This window comes from Hemiscyllium ocellatum, chromosome 13, assembly GCF_020745735.1.
Source record: "Hemiscyllium ocellatum isolate sHemOce1 chromosome 13, sHemOce1.pat.X.cur, whole genome shotgun sequence".
Taxonomy (NCBI): Eukaryota; Metazoa; Chordata; class Chondrichthyes; order Orectolobiformes; family Hemiscylliidae; genus Hemiscyllium; species Hemiscyllium ocellatum.
Window position 1 is genome coordinate 48,527,629 of NC_083413.1, and position 21,888 is coordinate 48,549,516.

The 21,888-nt window shown below is 39.9% G+C and overlaps 1 protein-coding gene across 1 annotated transcript in view; it reads left to right on the forward strand.

Moving 5' to 3' along the window:
- The window catches only part of LOC132821329 (spermatogenesis-associated protein 16-like), a 126,176-nt gene that overhangs the window by 76,091 nt on the left and 28,197 nt on the right, over nt 1-21,888 (forward strand). The window lies entirely within an intron of this gene.

A 21,888-nucleotide genomic window follows, 5' to 3' on the forward strand; every position in this document is an offset into this window, starting at 1 on the left:
GTTCTACAAATGCTCAATATGTTATATAATGCATATTTTCACAATGCAGACTTCCCACCTATTTAGAAGAAAACTATTAAATAATGAAATCTGTAATATTCACTGTTTTGTAGTATTTATATAATTGGGCAAACAACCAGGTGAATTATCCATTGTTTATAGAGTCAGTTGTAAGAATTAAAGAAGCACTAAAGTTAATTTCAAAATAAAATGCCACAAACTTCTTTGGGGCTTCCCTTACCCACTGCCGTACCTTTAGCAGAAGTCCCATTTATGTATGTAAATGAGGATGAGGCCCAAGCTACAGCAGCGGAATAGAAAATCCCCATGGGAAGTAATTCACAAAATGTCAATCATTGTAACATAATATATCTGTTAAGATTGGGACAGTATTCCATGGTAAATTAGAACTTTTGCCTTCAATGTCTGTATGTGTATGTTGTATATTTTGTTTCTTAAATAGTGGTAACCCAGTTCTACAATATATTGCCCTAATTTTCTCTAATTTGACATGATTACTCTGACTCTTATCATCTGATGTACAGCAACAGAATATGTGCAAATTATAGTATGTATAGTGTCAGCCAATTCTGGTGCCTGCCTTGGTATTAACACAATTTATCTTCTATACAAACTAGTACATAATCAACATGTTTTTAAAAAGCTTTGCATCAATCTTCCTTAGTTTTTATTTGCAGCACTGAGAATATCAACATGAATATAATGTAATACATTGCAAGAGGCAAATAAAAACTTTGTCCAAATTCAGCACAGTCTTTCAAATCAACATAGAGATTTATGAAGCATGAGCAATGATTAATATTGCATGCAAGTTTGAGTTTGTCTAAAGTCAGAAGAGATCTTTAAATTGGTAAGTACAGGGTATAAGTACTCATTGATACAAAAACATATTACTGTGGAAATTGGAAATAGCCATTTATTTATTTATTCTACCAACTTAGTATGTTTCATTTGCAGTGTGCTTTGCATGACGGAAACCAAACATAGATGGGATAACTACCTTGTGGAAAACCTCTACGCAGTCTGCAAGTGTGGCTCATATTATTGATTGCCAATCATTTTAGTTCTCCACCTGTTTTTACTTTGAACTATTTCAGTAAAGTTCTGTAGTAGCTCACAAAATAACATCTTAGCTTTCAATTAGACATTTTACATCCTTCCAAACTCAAAATTGAGCTCAACAATTTCAAATCACAACCACTGCTGCAATTTTTTCTGACAGAGCTATTCACTTTTACACCTATCTAGACATACCATTTGTTTCTTTATGTGCACCATTACCATCCCCTTTTGCTTTGTACTAGCATCCCATTCGTCATTTGATTACAATCACTTGTATCCTATCACAGACCCTTCCTCCTCCTTCCCTCTTTGATCATCTTTGACTACAGTAGTAATGATGATTTTCTGAAGCGGTATAGAGGCTCAATAAGAGTATTTTAGAGTATTGTGCACAGTTTTGGTCTCCTATAGCAGAGTATTCTTGCCATAGAATAAGTGCAACAGTGGCTTAGCAGATTCTTTCCTGGGATTCCCTTATGAGGAGAAATTGAGGAAACTGGATCTCTATTCTCCAGAGTTTTGAAGAAAAAGAGGTGGTCTCATTCAACATAAAATTCATAAAAGGCGTGACAAGGTGGTTGTAGACAGGATGTTTCTCTGAGCTAATGATTCTTGAACCAGGAGATATCTTTAAGGATTACAGGCAGGTCATTTAGGGCTGAGATGAGAAGGAATTTCTTTACTCAGAGGGTGGTGAATCTTTGGAATTCCCAACCTCAGAGAGCTGGAGAAACTCAAATGTAATTCATCAGGTTCAGGACAGAAATTGATAATTGTCTTTGAGACTAAGCATTAAAGGATTTGGAAATAGTTTATGAGAATGGCATTGAGGAGATGATCGGCCATGACTAGAACGCTGAGGCAGGTTCAATGGGCTGATTGGTCCTCTTCTGTCCCTATGTTCAATCAGTCTACAATCTTATATTAAACAGACAATTGATACAGCTAATATATTCATCACTTTCCTGTAAATATCCAAAAGGACGGGGCTCTGTACTTTACAGATTTCAGGAATAACCAAAATCTAGGATATCATCAATTGTACTCACATCACCTACCAGGTTCTTTCAAGCAACATCGTTGGCTTTCTTCAGGAATCACACAACTACTATTCAACTTGTTTGTAATGAACAATAACACATTATGCAGATCTTGTCTACAGTGACAGTGTCTCTACCTCTGTGGCAGGAGGCCTGGGTTCAGTTCCCCCCCTGCTCTAGACATGTATAATAACATCTCTAAACAGGTTGATTAAAAATTATCTATGCAGGTCTGTGCTGATTTTTATTAATAGTTGCACAATATTTTTAAGTTATACGAAGCTTCTGTCCCTGCTGTTTGAGAGATGACAGAATATAGATGATGACTAAGAAGTTAGAGTAATTTAACAGTTTCTGCAGTCAATGCTTTTGGGTGATCGCTGAGTAATCAGATGAATAATGCAAGAGTCCTTGCTAATAGTAGCATCCATCCCACGTCTTCCGCCAATGATTCCACCGAATACTCCCATTCCTGTTTATCTTACCTAACATTGAAAGATTACCACCTATTGCAGGAAATCTCTGTACAAAAACATTGCAAGCACCATTATACTTTTAGTGGCTTACAAAAAGATGTAAAAAGTTTTTCCAATCTGGTACAAAACTTCAGTTTTTGTCTGAAATGTTCGTTTACCAATTCTAGTTTTGAATCTAGTCATGAATTGTTCCGTAGTGTTTGTAAAAGGCAGAAAATTAACGTGCTGTGGCTCAAAGAAAGACTAATGATAGTGAAGTTGAGACGCTCAGCCTGAGCATTCTCCAAAGTCTAACAAACATTTGGGACCTTGTGCAACTCCACGTGCCCCAAGTAATTTTTCTAAAAGTTCTGTATTGTTTATTTGTCCACTAACAATTACATCCTCTCTTTAAACTACTTCAGGCCCTTGAAAATCTGCAGCCTAACTTGTGACCTCTTAATCAGTGAGCTGCTTATATGGAAAATGCATTTTGACCTGGCAGATCACCTATGGCTTGAAAATGAAAGGTAACCTGACAACTGAGATGAATCCAGAATGACACCTTGCGATGACGATTGCTTTCACCCTGCACACACCCAGCTGATTTAGATAGGAACATAGAAACAAGAATAGGCCATTCATCCCTTCCAGTCTGATCTATCATTCAATTAAATCATGGCTGATCTGTACTTCAACTTCATTTACCCACCTATACTATGTATCCTCTTGCATCCTTAATTATCGAACTTGAAATTAAAAATTTTGATTGGCCCTACACCATAGCCTTTTGGGTAGTTAATTCTAGATTTCCATTATCCTATGTCTGAACAGATATTCCTGATTTCAGTCTAGAATGACTTAGCTCTGTTTTGAAGACAGTGTCCCATTGTTCTGTATTCCTCAACCAAATTAAGTACTTTTCTACACCAGGCAAATTGCGCCTCTCAATCATTTTAAATTTAATAGTAGCTTGGTAGTACAGAACTTGAATACTGTTGTAACAAGACGTTTTTTTCAAAGCTTTTCATTTTGCAATCAGTAGGACAATTTGCAACAATACCAAAGCAAGAAGAGAACCAACATTTATACTGCATAAGAAGAGAGTGCTGATTGGTTGCCAAGTGGACTCTGATTTGTAGAGGTGTTACCATGGAAAATATATCAATTAATGCTGACAGTCAATTAACTGCCTAGGCTTAGTTTAAATTTTAACCTAGGCAGATTCACTCTGATCAACAACGGCGTTGTCCTGAGAAATGAACTTGTGAATGACTATCACTTATTTGATGAACTTAAGAAAATGGTAGTGTGTGTATAGTTTTAGAAATAGGGAAGCTAGATATTTCACAATGCTACTTTGCAATCTGTTCACCACTTATAGGATGCTGCCATCAAGCCAAAAATAAATTCTGCCCATTAACCAAAATGAGTAATGTGGTTTCTGAATTTCAGGGCCAGTGTGATGTCAAGTATGTAGGCTGCATATTACATTGACTGGCAGATTGTATCAAACAGCATATCCCTTTGGCTGTTCAAAACAATTAAGGTACTGACTGCACCCAACCAGCCCATGATTGCAAAAATAATAAGACAATAATCAATATTATCAATATTGTGATTCTACAATTGGCCATCATTTCCTGGATAATTGTAAGTGTGTGAAGAATTATGCTTCTAACCAATTTAGGATTGTCAATTGGGCTTGCAGCATGGTGTACCTACTACACATTTTAGTACACAGCGCTCTATTCTTTGCAGACAGAAAGAACATGTACCTCCACTGCACCTGTTTCAACTCAACAAAATTGGAGATAATCATTCATTGGTTCATTTCCCAGGGGAAGGCCTGACCAATTTAAAACTAAAAGGTCAACAAAGCTTAGCAGTTCACTGCTGAAAATGTGTTGCTGGTCAAAGCACAGCAGGCCAGGCAGCATCTCAGGAATAGAGAATTCGACGTTTCGAGCATAAGCATATTATTAGCAGTTCACTGTCAATCAGCATTAACTGGTGTATTCTATAATATCTGTAAAACACTGAAATATCTGTATTAATCCTCAATCTGCAGCTAAACCCAGGTCCATTTGTGCAGTTTCAGTACTCTCTGATCCTCTTACACCTACTTACTTAGTAATTCTTTTCTTAATTACTCATTTTATGAAAACTATCTGAATCTTATCAGATCCACATTAGATTCAAAAGTATATTGAAGTGTTCCTATGTAGATATGAATAAATCAGGATTACCCATTTTCTTTCAAAATTATACGAGGATGCAACTGTGGATGCACTTATTTGACTTGGTCCCTAAAATCCAAATCACAAATATCCTTATTTAAGTTGCAACCTTTCAGCTTGTTTCTGTGAATAAAAGTCACAAAGTCGTAAGTTCAAACTTCCCCTCAAGTATCTGAGCATACAATATAAGTTGATCCTAGAATGTATTGCCAAAAGGGAGTTTGGCAGAGTCCTCACTTACCACCCTCCTTACCACCAAACCTGCCTGGGGACAGTATTAACTCAGCCCAAGGAAGCACTTCATTTTGAATTAAGTAATTGTTTTCAAAGTGCTTTGAAAGACCTGAGAAGACATTTTAGTAAAATTTTCTCTCTAAATGAGCTTTTCATCAGACACATTTGAGTTTCCTGGACATTCTCATTTTCTGATTTGCTTTGAGGTCACTGAGATAACTCAAGGAAGGCTGATATCCCATTACCAAATTACCCCATATTTATATTTGCATAGTATATGATGCTGACCTGCCAACTCAGTGCTGGCTCCTAAAGTGAACAGAACTCCGCACACTCCTGTTTATATCTGTCAGCCAGGACTCTCTAATTGGACCAGGTTATCAGCCCATTCTATGAGGTCTATTTGGCTGACCTTATTCCAATCAGAACATGCCTCCCCCTTGAAGTCCTGGGAAGTAGGCCAACTCTTTTTCCTCTCGTTTCCCTGAGGTGTTTTTGTACAAGTCCACTTCCTCCACCTCTAACTTGGATACTGGCAATATGTATTGAATTGTAGACCGCTTCTTGCACATCAAGCATCTAGGCTGAAATTATTCGTCTTCAGGTGGTAGCGGCCTCAAAGTTTCAATATCTGCTGTGTCCATCTTGTCCTTAAAAGTTTCTTCAAAGTTAGGTGAAGGGGGAGAACTCACAGCCTTGCCAGATGTTCTCAGGAGCCGGGTATGTTTTGCTCTTGTGTTGTTTGTGCAGTTGCAGCTTTCATGTCATCTGGATGCTTGTTCAGTATCGCCTCTCATACCCGAACTTTGTACAACATACGACCTGACATCGTGTCAGTCACGCTCCTTACACGTACAGGGCCATTCCCATAGTTTCAACACCAAACTCCGAACCCTGAAGTAAATTACCTCTCTCGCTTAGAGGAGTTTTGTGTCTGGCATTGGCATACCTGCTGCTTCTACCCCCCTCAAGGGTCTGGGAGATTTAACTTTAACCTGTTGTGGAGCCTTTTTCCCATTAGCAATTCTGCTGGAGCTGTCCATAGTTGCTTGAAGGATAATCAAACAGGATCTGGGACAGTTTTGTATTGAGTGAATCTGTAGGCTGTTTCTTTAAGCCTGCCTTCAAAGCTTTAACTGCTCTTCTTGCCAGACCATTGGACAATGGATGGTATGCAGCTGTTCTTATATGCCAAATGTCATTTGACTTTAGGAAATATGAGAATTCGCTACTGATAAATGATAGCACATTGCCTGTGACCAGTAGGTCTGGGAGTCCATGTATTGCAAAAGATGCTCGCAGCTTTAATTTTGACAGATGGGATCTTTTTTATGTTCACAGTCTGAATAGAATACTTAAAAACAGAGTACACACTTCTAGTGACAGAAGGCATCCACTTTTGCCAATTGTCCTCCCGGACAGTGTTTCAACTTGTAATCATATGCACTCAGCATTTGAACCACTGAATTTGACCTGAAGCAATGGATGTTCCTCTCCATTGGGCCACCAGTGAGGCAGCACTACCCCAATATTGTACAGGGAGGCATCACGTGTCAGCACCACATCTTGCTTGGGATCAAAGTGTTAAAGGAAGATAGCTGCTTCTTCACTTTCCTAAAGGCTACATCTTGGCTACAAAACCATTTCCAAAGCTGACCCTTTTTCAAAAGGAGATATAAAGGTGACAGAATGGAGGGCAGGTTACCTATGAATTTTCCAGAATAATAATCTAAAGAAAGGTCTAAGCTCCAGTACAGATGTGGGAGCTGGGTGTAACCTGGTCTTGTCAACTATGTAGACCGAGTAGCTCACTTGGGATTCCTGGAACACCCATATTTCCCTTCTAAGGCATACATCTGCCTGGGAGAAACATTTCACCAGTATGTCCAAGTCCCCTAACTGCTCTTTATTGGTCTTCACAGTTATTAGCACATCATCCAGATAAATGGTGACCTGTAGTAGACTTCATAAAATGTTCTTCATCATCCGCTGGAAAATGGCACAGACTGAAGAAACCCCAAAAGGCAGTCTCGTGTGTTAATACAAACCCTTATGGGTATTAATTGTAGCATTCCTCTGGGAATCCTAATCAGTTACAATTGTGGGTATGCATGTCTCATGTCTAGCTTTGTGAAGAACAGCTTCCACCCACTCCTGCCAGCTTTGCGTACGAATGCTCAATGCAAGGAACTGGGTATTCATCCAGCTGCGAGGAGCGATTTACCATTTGTTTAAAATCCTTAGGAAGGACAACCGACCTGTTGGACTTGACAATCAATACAACTGGTGCAGCCCTTTTCTGCAAACTGGACTGGTTTGATGAGTTCAGCTAGTAGGCACTTTATCATGCTCACATCACTAATCCCATCCTCATCACCACTGAAATAAGTCCACAAAGGCGGGTATCCTGTCCAAGTCACCCTTTATTCTTACATGCATAGTGGATGACATTGACCTTGCTTAGCTCAGAGCTGGCTCCTAGAGTGAATAGAGCCCCTGACACTACTGTTTATGTCTGTCATCCAGGACTCCCTGATTGAAGCAAGTTGACAGTAAGTTTGCAGATGACACAAAATTAGGAGGTATCTTTGATAGTAAGGAAGGTTATCCAAAATTACAGAGGGATCTTGATCAGATGGAAAAGTGGGCTAAGGATTGGCAAATGCAATTCAGTACAGATAAATGTAAGGTGTTGCACTTTGTAAAGTCAAACCGATGTAGGACTTATACAATAAATGGTAAGGTCCTGAGGACTGTGGTGGAACAGAGGGACCTAGGAATACAAGTACATAGTTCTTTGAAAGTGGCATCACAAGTAGACAGAGATTTAACCTGCGGGCTTTCTTCGGTCGAGGCATTGAGTATAGGAGTTGAGACGGTATGTTACAGTTGGATAAGTCATAGGTGAGGCCACAGTTAGGGTGTTGTTTACAATTTTGGTCACCCTGTTGTAGAAAAGACATATTTAAACTGGAAAGTGGGCAAAGAAAATTTACACAGATATTGCCAGGACTTGTAGACCTGAGTTATAGGACTTTATTCCTTGGAACTTAGAAGAGTGAGGGGTGACTGTATTGAAGTGTATAAAATCATGAGGGGCATCGATAGGATGCATGTATATAATTTATTTATCCCCAGGGTTGGACGTTGAAAACTAGAGGGCATAGGTTTAAGGTGAGAGGGGAAAGATTTAAGAAGGACCTGAGGGACAACTTCTTCACGCAGAGCGTGATGCACATATAGAATTGGCTGCCAGAGAAAGTGGTTGAGGCAGGTACAGTAGCAACATTTTTTTAAAAATTTGGGTAGGTATGTGGATGGGAAAGGTGTAGAGGGATATGGAACAAATGTGGGCAGTTGGAACTAGCTGAGTGGGTACCACGTTCAGAATGGGCCAGTTTGGGCTGAAGGGCCAGTTTCCATGATGTACTACTCTATGACTCTATAACACTCCCAATCAGAGAACTTATTCTGTTGGGTTCACCTGACTGGCCTCATTCCAATCATTACAGTCACCTTACAGATACTATCTTATCAATGGAAATAAAAATAACGCCAAAAATTATAAATTTCTGTAACAACCTGCTCATCCATAGCACTCATGTAGTGGATTGGTAATATGTACAAAACTTGTCCTATAATTCCTTCATTTTGCCTGACTTTTGTCACAAGTTACAATTTCACAAGGTATTCCCACCTCATGCAATTTCATGGCACATATATATGCATCTAAAATATTATTGCCTACTTTAAAGATTATAAATGATTATAAAAGCAAAAAGTTACAGATTATATTATTTTCACCATTACTCAGTGAGTAAACCTAGGCACAACAGTTAAAGGAAGTTCTCACATTTTATTCCTGCCCGTGCATCATCCATAGATTGAGTTCTGTATATTGCATTCACCATTGAAAGGAAGGTATGCTTCCAACTTCTGTTCAACTTTTAGTTAATGTTGTATGGAAGTGAATAATTTTCAGTTTAAGTGAGACAATAACACAGTGGCGTTGCAATTTGACAAGTAATCCAGCGGCTAATGGCCTGGGGACAGGTTTAACTCCCAAAGGGCAGGTGGTTTGAATTTAATTACTTGAATTCATTACTTCCTATCTGCTCTAGAGGTGTGTCATAACAGTTTGCTTTTTCCAAAATATCTAATTTTCAAATATAAAGTTACTCTCGGTAATTTAATCATGAAACTTATCATCTATTGCTAATCTAGTTCAATAACATCATTCAGGGAGGGAAACTTTACCTGGCCTGTGTACATGTAGTTGACTCTAAACCACTTTTGAAATGGCCTAACAAGCCACTCAGTTCAATGGCAATTAAGGATGGATAACAAATGCTGGCCTTGTCTGTGGCATCCACATCCCATGAAAGATAGAATGATCACAGATCTCTGAGAAACTTCTGAGTAATATGAAGTGTTGGAATTGTGACGAGAAGGAAGCATTAAAGTTAACAGTAATAGGTAGCTAATGCTAGAAAGATTGAAATACCATCATGAAGTGAGCTGTACAAATGCCTAAAATTACATGCACTCATGAGATATTTTAAAGAGAAAAACTAGAATGTGCCACTTGCATTTAAAATTTATGGAGAAATTAACACGAATTAGATATTGTCTTAATATTTTGAATACATGAGGCAGAAATAAACTCTAAGATATTTATTTACAATGTAACTTTTGGACACCACTCAAATAATTCAAATTGCAGTAATCTGAGGTAACTAGTTTTTATTGAAAATTCAGGTTGGTAATTTAATGTAGCTGGTATAATGTTATTGCAATAGACCCTGTAAATGTGCTCTTAACCAAATGTTGGTAAAATTCTTGAGATTGATTCAACTGTGTAAAACGATAGGAAGAATTGGAAATTGGTTTTGAATGAAGTTTTTATTTGTCGTTGGCCTCTTTGATGCTTTGTTCCTTTTATTATTTTAAAATGTTACAATTAATTGCAAAAGGAGTTGAAACTTTATACTCATGATATTGATATTTTGTTCTGTTTTAATTGTCTTAAAATGTTATAAAATTAACCAAGTGAACCATTCTAGGGGTATTATGAAAAATTTAATTACTTTAGAGAAACAGTAAATCAGTTGATTTCCAATATTTTGAATCAGTGCTGCCTTTTGTTAATTATGCCAATAGTTTCATAAATAAAATGACTTTGTTTTGTCACAGCTATCCCAGTACATTGACTTGAGTTTAGTACATGAAATTACAGAGGATCTGTAGTGTAGAAATAGGCCATTTCACCCAACCAGTCAATGCTGGTATTTATGCTTCACTCACTGAAAATGTGTTGCTGGAAAAGCGCAGCAGGTCAGAAGGAAGAAGGGCTCATGCCCGAAACATCGATTCTCCTGCTCCTTGGATGCTGCCTGATCTGCTGCACTTTTCCAGCAACACATTTTCAGCTCTGATCTCCAGCATCTGCAGTCCTCACTTTCTCCTCCTTTATGCTTCACTCAGCCCTCTTTCCAATCTTTCCTCATCTGAATCTATCATCATAACCCTTTATTCTGTTCTCTCATGTACTTGTCCAAACTTCTCTAAAGTGCAAGTGTTCACTTTAATCACTTATCATAGCAAGTTCCATGTTCTCACTACACTTTGAATAAAGCAATTTATTTTGGATACCTTAGTTACTAACTTTTATCGATAGCCTCAGATTACACTCATCCAGTGTAAGAACAAACATTCTGTCTGTAACCACTCTATCAACAACTTTTTATCATCTTTAATATCTAATGCATCACCCCTAAGCCCTTGTTCAAGTGATGAGACCAAGCAAGTCAATCTTTTCCTGATTTGCGTATCCATCCAATTGTGCTGTCATCCTCATAAATCTCTATGCACCCTGTCCAGTGTCTCTATGTCCTTTGTATAAAATGAGAAAACTCGCATTCAGTACTCAATTATGGTCCAAGGTTCGATACAAGTTGAGTTCCGTACTTTTCAATTCCATTTCACTAGCAATAGAGCTTTGTGCTTGATTTGCCATTTCTAAGACCTTGTTAACTTGTGGCACAATTTTTAGTGATTAGGGTATTTATGCTTGTACTTGAAGATCCTTTTCTTTTTTTCCTCTACTACTCAACTAGACTTGTATTTTCAAAGTTAATGAGTTTATTTATAATAAATCTCTATTCTTTCTATCAAAATCATGTACTATCTCCTATTTATCTTTGCTGAACATCCACTTGCCAATTATTTGCTGATTCTTTGTTTTTTTACTGTAATTTGCTGTAGTTTTATTCAGTTTTGACTGTCCCAAACCTCCCATACACACTCAACACCTCTCCCCTCCCTGCACACAAAACACAGAAATTAGCAGGTCTTTGTTTGTATTTCAAGTCAAAATTGAGTGCAAATTGTGTACAGCAATGGTTCCTGTACTGTTACTTGTGGATTGTTGTTATTGGTTATTATACACCCAGTTCAAATCCTAACTAATCTTGATAGGGAGGTAGAGACTCTGTGGTAATTTCACTGATCTAGTAATCCAGAAACTCTGGCTAATATTCTGAGGATAGAGATTCGAATTCCAACATGGCAGATGATGGGAAAAATTGATGAGGTGTCCTGAGTGACTAAGTAGTCAATACTGAGATGATGCATATTCATAGTGGATAACAGTGAGTGAAGGAAGATGTTGCATGTAATAGTGAGAGTGATAGAGCATGAGACGAGGTGGAAGATGTGGCATTTAGCCTGGCAGAGCAGAGGAGCATTGATCTTCTTCCTATACGGCTTGGCATTCCTTCAGAGTGTTTGGTTTGCAGCGACTGGACCAGACTAGTATAGTCTGACATCACGGCCTTCTCTGGCAGTCACTGAGTGGCACGATATAAAAGAGCATTGGTAAGAGCATTCAGGCATGAGCCAGTACTACGGCAGCTTTGTCTGTTGAAGTTGAAGTCACTGTTGTACTTTGTGATGTGGGCTGATTTCAAGACGCTTAGAGTCACAGAGTTTAGAGATGTACAGCACGGAAACAGACCCTTCGGTCCAACTTGTCAATGCCGACCAGATATCCCAACCCAATCTAGTCCCACATGCCAGCACCAGCCCATATCCCTCCAATCCCTTCCTATTCATATACCCATCCAGATGTATTTTAAATATTGCAATTGTAGTAGCCTCAAACACTTCTTCTGGCAACTCATTCCATACATGTACCACCAGTGCGTGAAAAAGTTGCCCCTTAAGTCTCTTTTATATCTTTCCCCTCTCACCTTAAACCGATGCCCTCTAGAGAAGAGACTTTCTCTATTTATCCTATCCATGCCCCACATGATTTTATAAACGTCTATAAGGTCACCCCTCAGCCTCCAACGTTTCAGGGAAAACAGCATCTCCCTATAGCTCAAATCCTCCAATCCTGGCAACATCCTTGTAAATCTTTTCTGAACCCTTTCAAGTTTCACAACATCCTTCTGATAGGAAGGAGACCAGAATTGCATGTATTATTCCAAAAGTGGCCTAACCAATGTCCTGTATACTGTAGACGCAACATGACCCCCCAACTCCTGTACTCAGTACTCTGATCAATAAAGGAAAGCATAACAATGCTTTTTTCACTATCATAGTCTTCTAGTAACAGTTTTAAGATTACTTAAGTCTTTGTTACTTATATCATGTAACTCACTACAACTTTGTTTGTCAACAGAGAGAGCCTATATTTTACCAGGTGTCTGGATACATAAACATTTAAAGTCTCATGAAAGGCATTTCCATCAGGACACCATGTAAAAGCCCTGGCACAAGTATAATTGGCAATGAGATTCATTCAGTTTCCTTTCTATAACTTTGAAAATGATCTGGACTATCTATTGTCACAATATAAAAGTTAATGAAATTTATTGGGTCTTCAGTTTTATATTTGAGTACAGAGAGTTTAAAATAAAGGGCTGAATTGCTTTCTGGCTATGTGTCAGTATAATCTGGTTTCATGAAGTGATTTTCTCAGCATTTTATCAAACTTACCTCATTTTATTACCTACCGCCCACTCCATCTTTAAAAAGCTGCTGTATGTTGACTTACCAGAGCTATCCTGCTTATTGAAGGATAGGCTTTCCAATAATGCTTGACAGTTGAAAATGGCACTGTAATTCTTTGACCGGGATGTGGAGTTCATGTGGACAAGCTGCCTAAAGGAGGGCAGTCACTTCCCCAGAGGACAGGAGAGGAGGCCACACCACCAGACCCAAGCAGGTTCAAGGTTGTCGCTGGGGTGCATGCTGTATCTGTAGTTTGAGGAATGGCAAGCAGTCCTGCAAGAAGTCAGCGACATTCTCTAGTTTGCCAGTGTAAGTGCTGCACTCTTCTCTCTGCTACTTCACGCTCACTCTATTTCTGTTATCACACCCACCTCCCACCAAGGCTGTAACATACTCATAATTGCATGTAACTCGCTTGCTCCCATTCTCTCCCAAACACCACACCACGAATTCTCCATGGCCTCAATACCACCTACTCACTTGTCCAGTCCATCTCACCACCTTCGTCCCTCTAACCAGTAATATCCACTGAGCCAACCCCATTTCACCTCACTTAATGTCTCCCTGTCTCCCATTATAGGAACAAATAGCCCATATCACGGCAGAAAGAGCCATGATTGGTGGAAGGGTGCTCAGCATCAGACTCACAATGCACAAAGAATCCTCTTCCTTGTAGAAGACCAGAACCACTTTTGTTGTGATGCTGAGACATGCATATCTCACTAACCAAATAACCAATTTGTCCACTACAGTTCTCATATTAATCCAGCTGCTAGTGTCATTTGTTGCACACTATTTCGAATTATTGGCCTAGATGTCTTCTCTCCATTATTTATTGCAGGTATCAGCTGAATGGCCACAGAAAACTCAAAAAGGGATCATGCTGTAAGGTTGAATGATATAGGAGTTGATGGGAAGGGTGAGGGCAGTAACAAATTAAAAATACTATATATGAATGCACAAAGCATTAGAAATAAGATGGATGAGCTTGAGGCTCTTTTGGAAATTGGCAGACACGATATTGTGGGAATAACTGAGACGTGGCTTCAAGTGGACAGGGCCTGGGAAATAAATATTCAAGGCTACACGTGCTATCGTAAGGACAGACTGACGGGCAGAGGGGGTGGGGTGGCCACGTTGGTAAGGTATGATATTCAGTCCCTTGCGTGGGAGGACCTAGAATCAGAGGATATAGAGTCAGTATGGATAGAGCTGAGAAATTCTAAGGGTAAAAAGACCCTCTTAGGAGTTATCTACAGTCCCCCAAACAGTAGTCTGGATGTCGGATGTAAGTTGAATCAGGAGCTGAAACTGGCCTGTCGCAAAGATGTTACTACAGTTGTTATGGGAGATTTCAACATGCAGGTAGACTGGGAGAAGCAGGATGGTATTGGACCTCAAGAAAGAGACTTTGTGGAGTGCCTCTGAGATGGATTCTTAGAACAGCTGGTGCTGGAGCCTATCAGGGAGAAGGTAATTCTGGATCTAGTATTGTGCAACGAACCAGAATTGATCAGGAACCTCGAAGTGAAGGAGCCATTGGGAAGTAGTGACCATAATATAATAAGCTTCAATCTGCAATTTGAGAGGGAGAGGGTACAATCGGAAATAACAGTACTTCTGTTGAATAAAGGGAACTATGGAGATATGAGGGAGGGGCTGGCCAAAGTTCAGTGGTGCAATACCTTCGCAGGGATGACAGTGGAGGAACAATGGCAGATATTTCTGTGTATAATGCAGAAGATGCAGGATCAGTTCATTCCAAAAAGGAAGAAAGATCCTAGGAGGAGGCATGGGATGCCGTGGCTGACGAGGTAAGTTAAGAAACATATAAAGTTAAAAGAGAAAAAGTATAACATAGCAAAGATAAGTGGGAAAACTGAGGTTTGGGAAGCTTTTAAAGAACAACAGAGGATTGCTAAGAAGGAAATACGCAGAGAAAAAAATGAGGTACAAAGGTAAACTGGCCAAAAATATAAAAGAGGATAGTAAAAGCTTTTTTAGGTATGTGAAAGGCAAAAAAATGGTTTAGACTAAAATTGGGCCCTTGAAGACAGAAACACGGAAATATATTGCAAGGAACAAAGAAATGGCAGAAGAATTGAATTGGTACTTCAGATCGGTGTTCACTGGGGAAGACACAAGCAATCTCCCTGAGGTAACAGTGGCTGAATTGAAAGGAATTTATATTTGCCAGGAATTGGTGTTGGAGAGACTGTTAGGTCTGAAGGTTGATATGTCCTCGGGGCCTGATGGTCTACATCCCAGGGTACTGAAGGAGGTGGCTCGAGAAATCATGGATGCATTGGTGATTATTTTCCAGAGTTCAATAGATTCGGGATCAGTTCCTGCGGATTGGAGGGTGGCTAACGTTGTACCACTTTTTCAGAAAGGTGGGAGAGAAAAAGCAGGAAATTATAGACCAGTTAGTTTGACCTCAGTGGTGGGAAAGATGCTAGAGTCTATTATAAAGGGTGAAATTACGACACATCTGGATAGTAGTAACAGGATAGGTCAGAGTCAGCATGGATTTATGAAGGGGAAATCATGCTTGATTAATCTTCTGGAATTTTTTGAGGATGTAACTCTGAAGATGCACGAGGGAGATCCAGTAGATATAGTGTACCTGGATTTTAAGAAAGCTTTTGATAAAGTCCCACATAGGAGGTTACTGAGCAAGATTAGGGCGCATGATATTGGGGGCAAAGTACTAACTTGGATTGAAAGTTGGTTGGCTGACAGGAAACAAAGAGTTCTGATAAACGGCTCCATTTCGGAATGGCAGGCAGTGACCAGTGGGGTACCGCAGGGATCAGTGCTGGGACCGCAGCTTTTTACAATATATATTAATGATATAGAAGATGGTATTAGTAATAACATTAGCAAATTTGCTGATGATACCAAGCTGGGTGGCAGGGTGAAATGTGAGGAGGATGTTAGGAGATTACATGGTGACCTGGACAGGTTAGGTGAGTGGTCAGATGCATGGCAGATGAAGTTCAATGTGGATAAATGTATGGTTATCCACTTGGGTGGCAAGAGCAGGAAGGCAGATTACTACCTCAATGGAATTAATTTAGGTAAAAGGGCTGTACAAAGAGACCTGGGTGTTCTTGTACACCAGGCAATGAAGGTAAGCATGCAGGTACGCAGGTAGTGAAGAAGGCTAATAGCATGCTGGTCTTCATAACAAGAGGGATTGAGCATAGAAGCAAAGAGGTTCTTCTGCAGCTGTACAGGGCCCTGGTGAGACCACACCTGGAGTATTGTTTGCAGTTCTGGTCTCCAAATTTGAGGAAAGACATTCTGGCTATTGAGGGAGTGCAGCGTAGGTTCACGAGGTCAATTCCTGGAATGGCGGGACTACCTTACTCTGAAAGACTGGAGCAACTGGGCTTGTATACCCTTGAGTTTAGAAGACTGAGAGGGGATCTGATTGAGACATGTAAGATTATTAAAGGATTGGACACTCTGGAGGCAGGAAACATGTTTCCACTGATGAGTGAGTGCCGAACCAGAGGACACAGCTTAAAAGTACGGGGTAGACCATTTAGGACAGAGATGAGGAGAAACTTCTTCACTCAGAGAGTGGTGGCTGTGTGGAATGCTCTGCCCCAGAGGGCAGTGGAGGCCCAGTCTCTGGATTCATTTAAGAAAGAGTTGGATAGAGCTCTCAAGGATAATGGAATCAAGGGTTATGGAGATAAGGCAGGAACAAGATACTGATTAAGGATAATCAGCCATGATCATATTGAATGGTGGTGCAGGCTCGAAGGGCAGAATAGCCTACTTCTGCACCTATTGTCAATTGTCTATTTCAGAACATTCTAGAAGTGACCTGCCCTAACCTCTACCCTGCAGACCCCTCCAACCCTTGGAAATTCAAACCAAGGAGGGTGCACACATCTAGCAAGAAGACCCTAAGCAGGTCTCAGCCGTCCAAATACAAATATCCCCAGGGTTATCCGACCAAACCTGTAAGGGCAATAGCCTCAACTGCTGAGCCATCTACCCTGTGCTCCAGCTGCAGAAACTGGGACAACACTGAGACAAGACTGCTTTTTAGGGCAAATTGGTGGAACATGATACATGTATGAGATTGACATAGCATGGTGCATACAGCAAGTTGTACACCCATCATGGAGGACAGCTGACCAAATAAGCAAGGTGTCTGCTTGTGTGACTATTAAAAGGCAATGTATGTGGGATATTGATACTGTGAGGCACGAAGTGAATGAGGAATAAGAGAGGAAGGGAATAGCTCTGAGATGCAGCCTGATCCACTCCATGAGTCAGGTTCCTGCACCAGCATCAAAGTGCCTATGGAATTGCCTTTCAATCCTGTTGCCAATGTTCTCTAAAATGCAGTTCTCCATTTCCTAAGCGTCTTGCAACAGGCTCAAAGAGGTGTCACGGCTATCCTGACTGGCTTTCCAGTATCACATGCTAATATCCCTGAACAAGAGGTGCATATAGCTGGTGCCCATGGTTCATTGCCTAATATGCTGTTAAGTGACTACTCACAGCCAGTGGCATGCTGAAGTCACCAGGTACTCGTTCTGACTTCCATGTCAAGAATTCTCAGTGTCAGTTTTGCCTGCAGCAGGTGGCAACAGGAAACAGCAAATTTATAAGGTAGGATAATAAAGTCCTTAACCAGGAATATACCCCCTCATGGGCAACTTGCTGCGGCTTAGTGAAAACCTGTCCTTGAGTCCCAAAATTTAGTTAAAAGATGCAATGACTTGCTCCCAGTGTCAAGACTTCATTCAAGTACTTGTGCTAGCATTATTCTAGCATATTTCTCATCTTAGCCCCTATAAGATTCTGCCCCATGAGCCCAATTCTAAACGTATCCAAATTGTTCATTCGAGCTGAGTTGGAAAATTATAGACTATATTAGGTACTGTGGAGATAATACATAAGAAAAGTAGAAGTTACTTTTGGCCTGTCTGCCTGGTGGGTTATTAAAATTATGGCTTTGGTAAGATGATGTCAGGAATAAGCAACCTTAATTATGATGAAAAACAAGAGCAATGGCTTCAGTATTTTCTTTGTTTGACACCACAAATCAGATTTTGGGCTCAAGAAAAATGATGGCAAGCTAGAGCTGTGTACAGTTAACATAATTATATTAGCTGATCTTGTGCTGGCCTTGAAGAGCAGCATGTAGATGGCAAGGCATGGGGAGAGTGGGATTGGTTTTTGGATGACTCCAGAGATAACTTTCAAGAAGGAGAAAAATAAGCCATTATTTGAAAAGCAGTATTGGCATTCTGATAGAAAATGCTCCATAGAGTGTGCTAACAATGCTGGAAGAAGTGATAGTATCATGTACTTGGAACTCCTTCAGAGTCCAATTATGGCACACTCTGAGTTTGTAACATTAAGAAATGGGAATAAATCCTTTGAACAGCCAAAATCAGGGGCATAAGGCAAGCATTATTAAGGGAAAACATTCTCTGTCAGAACATTTCCTATGATTAATGACAATGGATAATATGATAGTTTTTCTCAGGACACCGTATTCTTCTAATTCCATAATATATACTTTATTTATAATTAGGGTTTTCTGGAATTTCAATGCGGGGTGGGTTCTCCCAACATATAACTGCAATGTGACTGACATCTTAGACAAACTGTTGTTTCTATGATTTATCTGGGTTTCTGGACAGAACTTGGGAATAGAAGCATGGAAAGCCAGTGACTAATGGTATTCCACAATTTTCGGTGTTGGGACCACAACTTTTCACTTTATGCATCAACGGTCTAGATGAAGGAACTGAGGGCATTCTGGCTGAGTTTGCAGATAATACAAAGATAGGTGGGAGGGGCAGGTAATATTGGGGAGGCTGCAGAAAGATAGGTTAGGAGACAGGGCAAAGAAGTGGTGGTGAAATACGACATGCACTTTGGTAGGAAGAATAGATGCATGGATTGTTTTCTAAATGGAGAGAAAATTCAGAAATCTGAAGTGCAAAGGGACTTGGGAGTCCTAGTCCAGATTTCTTAATGTAAATGTGCAGGTTGAGTCAGTAATTAGGAAGGCAAATACAATGTCATTCGTCTCGAGAGGACTAGAATATAAAAGCAGGGATGTACTTCTGATGCTTCATAAGGCTGTAGTCAGACCACATTTAGAGTATTGTGAGCAACTTTGGGCCCCATACTTCACAAATAAGTATTGGCCTTAGAGGGAGTCCAGAGGAGGTTCACCAGAATAATCCCAGAAAGGAAAGAGTTGACATACGAGGAATGTTTGATGACTATGGGACTATACCTGATGGAGTTTAGAAGGATGTGGGAGGATCTGATTGCAACTTTCAGAATATTGAACGGCCTGGACAGAGTGGGCATTCGGAAGATGTTTCCATTGGGCACGAGAGATAAGGATCTGAGGGAAAGACCTTTTAGAACTGAGATAAGGAAAAATGTGTTTAGCTAGAGATTGGTGAATCTGTGGAATTCATTGCCAGGTCATTGAATATATTTAAAACAGAGATAGATGAAGTTAGAAATCACACAACACCAGGTAAAATCCAACAGGTTTATTTGGAGGCACTGTTTCTTCATCAGGTGGTTGTGAAGCAGGATGATTATGGTTAGATTAGATTCCCAACAGAGTGGAAACAGGCCCTTCGGCCCAACAAGTCCATAACGACCCTCCGAAGAGTAACCCACCCAAACCCATTTCCTTCTGACCAATGTACCTATCACTACAGGCAATTTAGCATGGCCAATTCACCTGACGTTCACATCTTTGGACTGTGGGAGGAAACCGGAGCATCTGGAGGAAACCCACGCAGATACAGGGAGAATGTGCAATCTCCACACGACAGTCACCCGAGACTGGAATTGAACCTGGGTCTCTGGCGCTGTGAGGTAGCAGTGCTAATCACTGAGCCACCATGCCGATCAAATCATTTCAATTGCATGACACTGTAATCTTTTCCTATAAATTCTGCGTCTTATGATCCTGCTTCACAACCACCTGATGAAGAAGAAGCGCTTCAAAAGCTAATGCTTCCAAATGAACTTGTTGGACTATAATCTGGTGTTGTGTGTTTATTTTTTACTTTGTCCACCCCATTCCAACACCACCTTCTCCAAATCAGAGATAGACAAGCTGTTGATTGCCAAGGGGATCACAGGTTATGGGGACAAAGCAGGAAAATGAGGTTGAAAAACCTTGATTGAATAGCAGAGCAGACTTGATGGACTGAATGGCCTAATTTCTGCTCATATATCTTATGGTCTTATGGTTCTGCAAAGTTATAGTAATAATTTGGGAGAATTATCACCATTGGGAGTCTACCACTAAATTTATTTTATAATTGTAGCCTGTCCAGTGCATTAACAGATGAGTGAATAAAAGAACACAAGCAGAAATGAATGCTGCATTATCAGAGTTACCACCTTTCAAATGAAACATTATGCCAACATCCCATATTTTGCTGACTCATGCGAATGTAAAATATTCCTGTGGTTTCCCTATTTGAGAAGAGCAGGGAAGTTTTTCCCAGTGTTCTGGCCAATGTTTAATCTGTTATCCAACATGGTTAAAGTAGATTGTCTGATCATTATCTCACTGCTTTTTGTGGAACTTGCTGTGTACAAATTAACTGCCATGTTCATCTACCTTAAGCTGGTAACTCCACTTCAAAGAGTAGGTAATTGACTGTAAAACACTTTGGAACATGTTGTATTATATCAAAGATTTCAGAAGACACAGGCCTGCATATTTAAGACTGTTACATGATATCATAACATGTAACCTTTCAATATAAATGTAGCTGCCATACCATCAGTTACCCTTTGTGTGTAACATGGCCAATATAGTCAGTCAATGTAGTACAGTAGCAGAAGTAAACATAGAACTCTGACTATGTGTGTAATTCATGATAGTGTAGCATGTAACTAGTTAGTTTTGTGAATAAATTTCAGGTATCTGACTCAAGAATAACCCACCTATATGTGGACTAACAAAAAAGTAAATCACAAATGGCATCATGGTGGCAGTGCGCAACTTCCAGAAGACAATTACAGCAAGTGTGTACTAAAAGCTAGTTGTTACAGCTAGTTTGTTTAGTTCTGACCAATTAATAGGTAGATGCTGATGCAAGAGTACGGAATGTGATTTCATCAAAGCTAACTTAGCTGAAAGGCTTATGGAACTGATTATTGCTCAACACCCATCAAATCCTTCCAAATAGCACATCTGAACAAACTCAAAATGGTATACCATTGACAGCAAGAAGGACACAGGTTTGAAGCAATTGTAGCCAACCAGCAGCATCTGTAAATAATTGACTTTGCGATAACAATTGTTGCTACCTGTAGGTTCAGTGAAACATCCAAATATTGCATGATGTGCGGTTTGTCTCATTCACCACGGTAGTCTCTAGTACTTTTGAGATATAAAAATTATGTTTTACTAAAGGACATGGTGCAAAAATGTACCTGGAGAAATGCAAAGTGCAACATAGTGCTTCACAGCAAGATATGAAGAAGAGGCAACCAAGGATCAATGCCAGAAAAGCATTCAAAGTTCCATCCATGGCACATAAGCGTGTCAATAAAATCCCAGGAGGTAACCACGCTATTACAACTTAGACACCCTGGTCAGATGGCAGATATGGTAAACTTGACACACCACATGGATGCCATCAGAAAAGCTGAACCTTTACGTCCATCCAAATGATATATCCCCAAGACTGGTACTGGTGTAAATGCAAACATAAATTTCACCCCTTTACGCATATTATGCAAGATGTACTCAGGAGACAGGCACTAGAGGGTGGAGTCCACATAAGAAATGCT